The sequence below is a fragment of the Callithrix jacchus genome, chromosome 4 (genome assembly GCF_049354715.1).
Source record: "Callithrix jacchus isolate 240 chromosome 4, calJac240_pri, whole genome shotgun sequence".
NCBI classification, from domain to species: domain Eukaryota; kingdom Metazoa; phylum Chordata; class Mammalia; order Primates; family Cebidae; genus Callithrix; species Callithrix jacchus.
In genome coordinates, this window is record NC_133505.1 from 17137493 (window position 1) to 17149643 (window position 12151).

The 12151-nt window shown below is 43.5% G+C and overlaps 1 protein-coding gene across 1 annotated transcript in view; it reads right to left on the reverse strand.

The window, feature by feature from the left end:
• SIRT5 (sirtuin 5) overlaps positions 1–12151 on the reverse strand; it is a 101064-nt gene that overhangs the window by 79058 nt on the left and 9855 nt on the right. The window contains exons 2-3 of the mRNA XM_078368340.1: positions 6360–6499; positions 1209–1339 (exon numbers count right to left, since the gene is read on the reverse strand). The gene's annotated coding sequence lies outside the window, so the exon portion shown is untranslated. The remainder of the gene's footprint in view (positions 1–1208; positions 1340–6359; positions 6500–12151) is intronic.

The window sequence follows — 12151 nt, forward strand, 5'->3', positions numbered from 1 at the left end:
GTAATAAAATATGAGGCATCAATAGATAACTTTGTAGGATAATTAGAAGCATTTCAGATTTAGAAAGAATTGGGGAAAGTTAGACTTTCTTAAACAGCCGGGGGAGCTTTTTGAAGAAGAAAGCAGCCCATTTTGTAGGGCAAGCCAAGCCAGCATAAGAACACTTGTTTATTTATTTAAGAATAAATTGGTTCCTAGACAGACCCTTCTTCCTATTGGATTCCATTATCTGGACATTCTATTTACCTAGGCTTAATAAAATCACTCTCAAGACAACAATAAACCTTTAACATATCTGTGGAAAAACAACAATATTCTAACATTTCGAAATAATAAAATTCAGTTAATCACAAAATAAATGGATATTGGGAGGGTTATTTATCTGCTTTGCCTAATAAAGTTCTAATAAGGCAAAAAAGTGAAAGGTTAACTAAACAAAGCACATTGTTCTCCCGGAACGTTGAATGGCTATGTGGATTTTCAGGATGTGTTTTAATAATTATTGGAACATCAATGCTTTTCTTTTAAATCTTTGAGAGTATTTAAAGTGCGTTCTCAACAATGTTTGGCACAGTAGGGGGAAACCACTCCTGTAAATCTTAGTAGATTGCTTTGGGAAGGTACAGGTTATTAGAACGGAGGAAACTGAGTTACGCAGAAGACAGAACACACTGTTGGCCAACTTCTGCACCCCCACACGGAGTCTCATTACTAAGAAAAAGCCTTCCTTGACCATCCAACTTTAATTTTACAATATTGTTTGAATAGAAATCCACATTGTACCCTGCTTTTTTGGAAATGGATCTCATTTTAATAAAGCCAGTATTTCAGGTTTCCCCCTGAAACCTCCTGAGACTTCTGTCAGTGTGCAAAGGAGAGAACCTACAGCTGTTTGGTGTGAATTGGCTGCTGCCAAAACAAGACAGACAATAAAAAGAGAAGGCACATTTAAAGCTGTAAAACAAAGACTTTCAAATCAGAGTGCAGTGCCAGTCCTTCTGGAAACATTTCATCATTCAATGAGACAGAAAGGTTTTCTCTAAAGTGGATTACTCTACAAAAATTTCCAACTATAAGCTTTCAACTTCAATGGAGATGGAACAAATGAGTGGATTAATTAGTCATAATAACTTCGAACAAGTTACTTAGCCCATCCGTGCCTCAGTTTCCTGACTTTTAGAATGGGGATGGTAATCAATTGCACTTACCTTGCAAGGTGGTTGCGAGGGCTGCTCATGTACAGAGCTTGGCAGAAAGCCTGGGAAACATTCGCTGTCCAGCCGCTGTTTGCCACGATGTGCAATTGTTTTCTTTGATGCTCATGTTCATATTCCATCACCTGCAATTCCCAAACCCCAAAAAAGCTCTGTAAACCCCAAACTTGCTGGTACAATCTTTTCTGAATTAACAGGAGGCTGAGGAGAGGCTTTTTTAAAAAATTAAATCCCATTTGGGATAAATATTTATATGTTTCGCTGTACAGATATTAATGTATTTGCCCTTCTAACGTTCCAAATATTCTAAATTCCAAGCCACTCTAGCCCCAGAGGTTTCAAATATATAATTTAGGGTGTATTTATACAAGATGCCAGTGTGACTTAGAGAAAAATGAATGAACGTTGGATTCATAGACACCTGGATTTGAATCCAGATGTGGTCATCTACCTTGTGGCCATCGCAAGCTACTTAACTTCTCTTTTTTTTTTTTTTGAGACGGAGTTTCGCTTTTGTTATCCAGGCTGGAGTGCAATGGCACAATCTCGGCTCACCGCAACCTCCGCCTCCTGGGTTCAGGCAATTCTCCTGCCTCCGCCTCCTGAGTATCTGGGATTACAGGCATGCGCCACCATGCCCAGCTAATTTTTTGTATTTTTAGTAGAGACGGAGTTTCACCATTTTGACCAGGATGGTCTTGATCTCTTGACCTGGTGATCCACCCACCTCGGCCTCCCAAAGTGCTGGGATTACGGGCTTGAGCCACTGCACCCGGCCTTGCTACTTAACTTCTCTAAAGGCTCAAGTAATCGATACACAATTCCTATTACTGCACAGGGTACAAACTTCTTCATATTCTTGTACCCCCACTCACAAAGGTATCTTCCCCTTCCTTCATCCTGACAACCAACCATTTTGGGGAATTGCCACATGCCTGGCTTATTCAAGATCACCCTCCCACTGCACCCTTAGCTAACTATACCACAGGTGAACGGCATATGAGCCAATGAGACAGTTCTATGGATTCCAAGAATGGAGAGAATGATTCACATGAAGGAATTGGGTTGATACGTTTCTGATGTCAGCTAATAATCTGCTGGGATAAATTCCCAAAGCCCTTCTGCCCCGCAGTTAATTTGCACCAAGGTAAAAATGGCTAACAGCTCAAGGTAGTGATGGGTTTAATTCACTTGCAAATTAGAAAGGGAAAAAGTAGAATTTCACCTCACCCTATCGTTGCTGGCTGCCAAAAGATTGGAGAATGTGGGAAAGGCAAGAGCCAGAGGTGGGTCATTGGCCTAGACTGATTTATTAGAGTGGTTGCTTTAGGCTAGAGATCCTCAAACCTGACTGCACAGTAGACTCACCTCAGCCAGCAGCTTCAACAATGCCCATCCAAGGCGAGCAGATGGCTTGAGCCCAGGAGTTCAAGGCCAGCCTGGGCAACATGATGAAACTCTATCTCTACAAAAAATATACAAAATGGCTGGATACGGTGGTGCATGCTTGTGGTCCCAGCGACTCAGGAGACTGAGGTGGAGAATTGCCTGAACCCAGGGAAGTCAAGGCTGCGGTGAGCTGTGATTGTGCCACTGCACTCCAGCTGGAGTGACAGAGTGAGACTTGGTCTCAAAAAAAAGGCCAGGTCCCTCTTCAGATCAATTGGATCAGAGTCTCTGTTGTGTTGTATGTAGGGGTTGGGGGGGGAAGGGTGTGTAGGCAGGTGTCATTGTAAAAAATCTCCAGGTAAAGCTGAGTGTGGTGGCTCACGCCTGTAATCCCAGCACTCTGAGAGGCCAAGGTGGGTGGATCATGAGGTCAAGAGATTGAGACCATCCTGGCCAACATGGTGAAACTCCATCCCTACTAAAAATACAAAAATTAGCTGGGAGTGGTGGCACATGCCTGTAGTCCCAGCTACTCGGGAAGCTGAGGTAGAAGAATCACTTGAACCTGGGAGGCGAAGGTTGCAGTGAGCTGAAATTGTGCCACTGCACTCCAGCCTGGTGATAGAATGAGTCTCTGTCAAAAAACAAAAAATTCTCCAGGTAAATTCGGATGTGGTGGCTCACGCCTGTAATCCCAGCACTTTGGGAGGCCAAGGCGGGCGGATCATGAGATCAGGAGTTCAAGACCATCCTGGCCAACATGGTGAAACCCCGTCTCTACTAAAAATACAAAAATTAGCCAAGTGTGGTAGTGCGCGCCTGTAGTCCCACTTACTCAGGAGGCTGAGGCAGAAGAATCACTTGAACCCGGGAGGAAGAGGTTGTAGTGGGCCGAGATCGCACCACTGCACTCCAGCCTGTGCGACAGAGCAAGACTCCATCTTGAATTAAAAAAAAAAATCTCCAGGTGATTCTGTATTCAGCTTGGTTGCTACCTGCTCATTGAAGACACCTGGGAGTTTTAGGAAATTAAATAATGATGCCCAGGTCCTCCCTCAGAGATGCTGAGCCAACTGTTCTGTATACAAGTGGCCTGGAGTGTGATGGGGCATCAGGATTTTTTTTTAAAGTCCAGAGTGATTCTCAGTGATCCAGGTTTTCTCCCACTGTGCAGTATCCATTTCACCTTAACAACTAGGTTTCCTGGAATTTTTATCAAGAATTCCAACTACCATAACAGTAACGTTCAGATAATACAGTTTGAAAGCTTATTTTGTTCTTTAATAAAAAGTCACCTTTTCAGGATAAGATTTCGTTTTTGAAGTGCCTTACATAAGTTGGGAATATTCTAGTGAAAATTGAAAATACAACTCATAGCCATTGATTGATTACCTGCCTGAGTATTTTTCTCGTTACCAAGAATCACTATTATCAATGAAGGGATGGAAAGAACTGGGGAATACAGAACATGATTCATGATTGTTTTAAGTAAGTCTGCAAAGTTAGTGTGTATCACACGTATGGTGTGTACCTTTATATATCACTATATGTTTCACATTCGAGAATGTCTTGTTTTTCACTGGCAGGTAAATAGTTTATTGACATCCCTGCCTTTACGGTACTGTACCAGGTACCTGAGACTCTAGAAGGGAGTTGACAAACCCCGCCTCCCAGAGCTGAGCAGTGGAGACTGAGCTCGTTTTCTCTGCACTTTCTCATCATTCCGTGACTTTGCTTTGCATCTACTGTTGGCAGCCAGAAGGGCCAAGGGTCCTTGCATTGCCCTGACCTCCGAGGACTCCGGATTTCCTGTAAGAGTCTGTCCACGCTCCTTATCTGGGCATGCGTGGCCTCATTGTATCACCAGGTTCTTCTCCTGCTCAGCTCCGACCACGCCACCCACGTGGGGCTGCTCCCAGCTCCTCCAGACCTCTCCTGGCCCCTGCACTTTTGCTGCTCTCCACCTGGCGTGCATATAAATACCTCTGTGGGGAAAACAAGAATTAAAGCCCTAGTCCCTCTATGATTCAACACAAGTGAACTTGGTTTGCTTGAGGGAGCCCCGGTTTGTATCAGCATATGACGGCACTTTAACTTTCCTAGCACAGAGCGTTTCATATTTATTTTGGTAAAAACATAATTCAGAATATTAGGAGGGCCTTTTAGGAACCTGCAATTTATTCAATGCACTGGTGAACTCCAGAGTTGACATAAATATGCTCTTTTGGGTGAGAACTCATCCTATTGTTTACAGGACCTAATTAGATAGAATTATAGTGTAAAATGTGTTTTACATATAAGATTCCTTTCCATCTGGTCAAAACTCTAACATCCACTGAATGGTCGTTGTGGGTTTTGAGAAGGAAATCCACTTAGAAGATGAAGGACTGGCCTGACACCCTGGGCCTTCTGCCTTCTGGTTTTGAGACATGTTCTTTGCAGTGAGTACTCAGTCCTTCTTCCTCTGTCTTCTCCTTGACTATTTATGTCCATTAGGTCAGGCTCCAAAGTCCCCAGATATTGCCATATGTATGTATGTGTGTGTGTATATATATATATATATATATATATATATATATAGAGAGAGAGAGAGAGAGAGAGAGAGAGAAAGGGAGAGATAGAGTCTTGTTCTGTTGCCCAGGCTGGAGTGCAGTGGGGTGATCTCAGCTCACTGCAACCTCTGCCTCCCGGATTCAAGTGATTCTCCTGCCTCACTTGAATAGCTAGGATTACAGGAATCCTCCCGAATAGCTAGGATTACAGGCATCCACCATGCCCGGCTAATTTTTATGTTTTTCGTAGAGACAGGGTTTTGCCATGTTGGCCAGGCTGTTCTCAAACTCCTGACCTCAGGTGATCCCCCGGCCTTGGCCTTCCAAAGTGCTGGGATACAGGCTTGAGCGATTATGCCTGGCTGATATTGCTTTATTTTAAGAATGAAACAAACTTGGTGCTACGCATCGACATAAAGATAGAGAAAATAGACTCTGAGAACTCCAAGGGGCTAGCGGGCTAGATTGAAAAATTATCTACTGGGTAAAATGTCCAATAGGTGGTGATGAATATATGAGAAGCCCAGCTCCCACCATTATGCATGTAATACATGTAATGAACAAGCACATATACCCCCTGAATCTGAAATTTTAAAAAAAGCCACAATTGGTATTTGACAGGCAGTGTGATCAGAACACAGTTGGTATTTGGCAGGCTGTGTGACAGGCAGGGGCAGGCAATGGTTAGCACACACAGCGGAACTCAGACAGTTTGGGTTCACAGCCTGGCTCTGCCACTGACTAGTTCTGTGATTGTGGCAGTGCACTTAATTTCTTTTTGCTGTGTGTGTGTGTGTGTGTGTGTGTGTGTGTGTGTATAATGCAGGCTTCAACTCTGAGCTCTAATGCATTGAATGTCCCAAGGTGGGGAGTGGCTAAAGGCACTGGGTACTCTTTCTTCTGAAATCTAGCTCCTGCCCTGAAACTCACTTTCCTTCCCACCTGATCAACCCAGAATTTGTTTCCCTCCTCTTCCTCCTTAAAGGAACCCTAATTCTGGTCAGATATCACCTTCCTACATACTCCCTTGGGGCAGAGACTCCGTCCTATTTGATCAAAGTTAATTTGATTCCCTCGGCCAGTTTTTGGTTTTGGCATGCGCAAGTGACCCAATTCTAGTTAAGGAGACATGAAAAGAATTCTGTGAGGTCTTTTAGTGAACAGTCATTTTGGGTTCTGAAATCGTGCCTGGTCCATCACTCACCGGTCTCAGGAGACACGCCACTGCCAGGTGCTCACTCCTTATTCTGAAACCGAGCTCCTCCCCTGAAACTCATTCTTTGCAGCCTGAGATGTCCACTTTCTGGTTCCTTATTGGGGCCCCACTGGGATCTCTTTTGGTTCCTGAAAGTATAAGTCATTCTATACCCTGAAATGTACCTCCTCCCTAGAACAGTTTTCAAGAGACTATTGCCAAAAAATCCTTCCCTCCTGTCTATTAGCTGTTATCATATGTCTCTCCTTTTAGATGTCATCATGTCCTCAGCTCAATCGTTCATTCATTCATTCAACCAACTAACCAGTATTCCTGAGTTCCAGGCACTCTGTGGGAAGCCCATTCTCATTTGGAGTTAGGTATAAGTGATATATGATGTAAGATGTAAGTTATAAGAAGCTCTGGTGACCTGGGAGCCTGAAGGAGGGACAGACAGTTCAGCTGAAGGGGTAAGGGATAGAGGGGTAGGGGAAGAATGCAGCTGTGACAGGCTTTCTAGAGGTCACTTTGAGCAAGTGGGAATTAGCCCTAGAAGGGGCTGGGATATGCAAGAAAGGCCTTCCGGGTGGAAGACGAAACAACCAGCCTGGGAGAGCGTGGCTCCTTCTGGGAGCTGCAGAGCCCACAGAGGCTGAGTTCAAATCTTGGTTCACTCCCTTCTTGCCATATGAGCTGGGGAGTGGAAGACAGAATAATGGTTTTCCAAAGATGCTGCCATCCTAATCTCTGCATCTTGTGACTATGTTACCTTACCTAGCAAAGGGATTCTGCAGATGTGATTAAGTTACAGATCTTGAGAAGAGGAGATGATCCTGGATTATCTGAGCCAGTCTAATGTAATCACAATGGCCCTTAAAAAAGGAGGCAGAAGGTTAGCAGGGAGAGGAGGAAATGGATGATGGAATCATAGGTTGAGTGATGTAGCCATGTGGGGAGAATGCAGGCAGCCTGAGAAGGTGGGAGCAGTAAGAAAATAGATTTGCCTCTGGAGCCTCAAAAAGAAGATAGCCCTGCAGGCACCTTAATTTTAGCTCGGGGAAACTGACTGCAGACTTCTTCAGAACAGCAAGATAACAAATTTGTGTTGTTTTAAATCACTAGGTTTGGGCTGGGCACGGTGCCTCACACTTGTAATCCCAGCACTTGGAGAGGCTGAGGCGGATGGATCACTTGAGGCCAGAAGTTCGAGACCTGCTTGGCCAACATGGCGAAATGCTGCCTCTCTTCTCTATTAAAAATACAAAAATTAGAATCAAAAAAGAAAAAAAAGGAAAACACAAAAATTAGCTGGGCATGGTGGTGCACACTTGTAATCCCAGCTACTCTGGAGTCTGAGGCAAGAGAATAGCTTAAACCTGGGAGGCAGAGGTTGCAGCAAGCCGGGATTGTGTCACTGCACTCCAGCCTGGGCTACAGAGTGAGACTCTGTCTCAAAATAATAATAACAATAATAATAATAATAATAATAGTAAATAAATTACGAGGTTTGTGGTGATGTTTCACAGCAGCAATAGGAAACTCACATACGGACAAGATGAACATCACAGCGCCCGACTGCCTCTCGTATAATGTGGCTAGAATAGCATTTCCATGGGAGCGCTGTTCTGAGAGCTAAGTTAAATAGCACAGTAGAAAGTGCTTAGAATAGTGCCCTGCATGTGGGAAGTTTTAAATTACCATCTCTTGCTAAAAAGTTTGTCCTTTTATTCTACATGAAGGAGTGCTATAGGAGCATTTTAAGCAAGGAAATAACATGAGATTTGCATTTTAGGCAGATCCAATGGGAGGGTGTGGAAAATGGGTGTGGGGGTGAGAGAGAGCAGGCTCGTAGCTGGAAGACCAGTCGGGGGCTCTGCCCTCGCCCCAGGCAGTGGCAATGGGGACAAGATGTAGGGCAGCCTTTCCCGAGCCCTCTGTCTCATTACCCTGTTGGGTTTTTCAACGCCGTTTTATTGTTGTTGTCAATACTGTTAGCTGTATTTGTTTCCCTCTTCTTCCTCCTTAAAGGAACCCTAATTCTGGTCCAATATCACCTTCCTACATACCCCCTTGGGGCAGAGACTCCATCCTGTTTGATCAAAAGTTAATTTGATTCCCTCTGCCAGTTTTTGGTTCTGGAAGCGCAAGTGACCCAATTCTAGTTAAGGAGACACAGAAAGAAGTCTGTGAGGTCTTTTTCGAACAGTCCCTCTCTCCTTTGGGAGCTGCAGGAAGAAAAAGCCTCTTCTCCCTCTGGCCCTGGTTACACCTGAATGGACGCCAGGAGCTGCTGCAGCCATCTTGCTTCTAATCTTAGGCTAAAGCAAAACAAGGGAGGTGGAAAGAACCCCAGTTCTTGGAGACGTTTTTGAACCACTAAGCATAACCCCTTGTAAGTCTTTTCCATAGCTTGAATTAAGCCAGTTTCTTTTACCTAACAGATAAAAGCAGGCTTCGTACAATCTGGGGCAGTTTTATTTATTTATGTGTTTATTATTGCCTCCCCTGATAAGATTGGAAACTCTTCCACTGTGAGGCCACATGTATGCAATGCCCCAGTACCCTGACTATGCTTGGCACATTGTCGCTGCACAGTAAATATATATTTTTTTGAGACAGAGTCTCACTCTGTCACCTAGGCTGGAGTGCAATGGCACGATCTTGGCTCACTGCAATCTCTGCCTCTCTGGTTCAAGCAATTCTCCTGCCTCAGCCTCCCAAGTAGCTGGGACTACAGGCACACGCCACCATGCCCAGCTAATTTTTGCATTTTTAGTAGAGATGGGGCTTCACCATGTTGGCAAGGATGGTCTCGATCTCTTGACCTTGTGATCCACCCACCTGGGTCTCTCAAAGTGTGGGGATTACAGACGTGAGCCACTGTGCCTGGCTGTAAATATTTTTTATTTTAATTTTAAGACAAATTGGATGACTGTTGGATATGGAATGGTAAGGAAAAGAAAAAATCCTAGATGATGTCTTCGTGTGGGGCCTGAGTGGGCAACCAAGTGGAAGAGTGTGCCATCAGCAGAGCGAAACTAGAGGTGGAATGGCCCAGACCTATGACCCCACTGGGCATTTTGATGGTGATCCTTTTGACTTCTCTCTCTACCAAGTCCCTGGTTGTTACCAGGGATGCTTTGTGAAAACAGTGAATAAGAAAAAATGTATGGGACCCCAAAGACAAAGCTAAGAAAGAGGGATTTGCCCATTTACAATTCCTCATCACACCTTTTCCCATACTCCACTGGGGGCACGCTAGTCTTTAAATATGGTCTTCATCCTGATTTGGCATTTTGTGAAATTATTCTTCACTTGAGAGCAGTTCTTCTTGTCAAACAGCATCAGGATTTTGATGTTAAAGGTGCCTTGGGAGATGAAGCTGACTGACAGGCGATACAGGAAGCAGGAAAGCCGCCCCCCGCCCCCCATACAAGTTAAATTAAACCCATTTTTATTGCTAACTATAGATATAAATTCCTCTTCCAGTCTGCCCTCCTCCCTTACCTGCCCAAATGGTACAAAGCAGTTGTCACTTGGGCTTTGAGATCCTGGGTCTCCTAAATGGCCCACAGGGCTGGGAGGGCTGCCCCAGGTTGCTGTGGGCCTCACGGTTTGGCCATAAGCAGGCCCTCCATTGCCTGTATTGTTTTGAGGCCCTGGAGGTTGCTTTTTGGTTTCAAGCTTGCTTCCATCTATTCTCTCTCTATTTTCCTGATTATCAGAAGAAAGCCCTTCCTCTCCCCCTTCCATGGTGACAGCCTGAGCTGAGCATGCGTTTCCCACCCTCTTTTTTCCTCTTTTCTCACTCTAAATGCTTGGCAGGCAGACACAACTCCCTATCAGAGGTGTTGGTGCAGAACTTGTCACCTCTGACTGCATTGACAACTAGACGCTGTCTGCACCAGGACTGTGTAAGCACAGCCAGTCTGGAAATTGATTTCCTCTTTGTTACTGCCTTCCTCTTGAATTACATTAAAAAAAAGAAAGAAAGAAAGAAAAGTAAGAGAAGGTAAAAGTTAAAAGACAGATGCAGAAGAGAAATACAGCTCTCAGATCTTGTTTCCACTTATCTTTCTTTTTGGAGAAGGGATTATTTTCCCTTGGCTTTATTGAATTATAATTGACAAATAAAAATATAAATTAAAGGCACACAACATAATTAGAGAGATATATACATATACACATTGATATATATATATATATACACATTGATATATATACTATATATGTATATCTACACATTGTGAAATGACTACTAGCATCAAGTTAAGCGGCATAAATGTCACCTTATATAGTTACTGTTTCATTTCTTGTGTGATGAAAACACTCTACTTGCTCTCTTAGCAAATTTCCAGTATATAATACAGGATTATTAAATACAGCCACCAGGCTGTGCATTAGAGCCCCAGAACTGATTTCTTTTACAACGGCACATTTGTATCCTTTGACTGCACCCCCTTCCCCTCACTTCCCAGTCCCTCAAACCTCGTTCTATGAGTTTGACCTTTTTTATTCCACATAAATGAGGTCACATGATATTTGTCTTTCTGTGCCTTGCTTATTTCATTTAGCATGATGTTCTCGTCTATGTTACAATTAAAAGGATTTCCTCCTTTTTATGAATGAATATTCATATGTAGATATTATATTTCCTCTTTTCATTTTTAATTAAATATTTTTATTACTATTATTTTTGAGACAGGGTCTTGCTCTTTCACCCAGGCTGGAGTGCAGTGGCATGATCATAGTTTGCAATAACCTCAAACTCCTGGGCTCAAGCAACTCTCCCACCTCCACCTTCCGAGTACCTGGGACTATAGATGCACACCACCATGCCTGGCTAATTTTTAATTTTTTTTTTTTTTTTTTTAGACGGAGTTTCGCGCTTGTTACCCAGGTTGGAGTGCAATGGCGCGATCTCGGCTCACGGCAACCTCCACCTCCTGGGTTCAGGCAATTCTCCTGCCTCAGCCTCCTGAGTAGCTGGGATTACAGGCACGCACCACCATGCCCAGCTAATTTTTTGTATATTTTTTAGTAGAGATGGGGTTTCACATGTTGACCAGGATGGTCTCGATCTCCTGACCTCATGATCCACCCGCCTCGGCCTCCCAAAGTGCTGGGATTACAGGCTTGAGCCACCGCGCCCGGCCAATTTTTAATTTTTTTTTGTAGAGATGAGACCTGGCTATATTGCCCAGGCTGATCTTAAGCTCTTGGTCTTAAGGGATCCTCCTGTCTTGGCCTCCAATAAGATTTTTAAGTGTGCAAAATAATGTGCATATAATTGCAAAGCAATAAATTATATTGATATATAGGTCTCCAAATTTAAATATATATATCAATAAAACCATGTATAAGCCTTTCATTGAAGGATTAAATAACAAAAGCTGGTTGTGACCTACTGATTTCCATTATCTCAGAGAAGTAATGAGTGTAAATGCCGCTTCAAGATATCTGCAAACCAATAATGAGATCTGAAAATAGATGCGAATCCTGGGCAAGATAGCAAGACCTCCTCTCTACAAACATTTTTAAAAGCATTAGCTAGGCATGGGTCTACATTGGTAGTTCCAGCTACTCAAGAGGCTGAAGCAGAATTGCATAAGCCCAGGAGTTTGAGGCTGCAGTGAGCTGTGCTCACACTACTGTCCTCCAACAGAGCAAGACCCTCACCTCCAAAAAAAAAAAAGTGAAAATAGATGTAATTTCTATTGGTGATGAAGTCACAGATATTGCTGCTTACACAATTGTGATTTGTCATAATCAAAGACAATGCTAAATTTCACAGAGTTAAT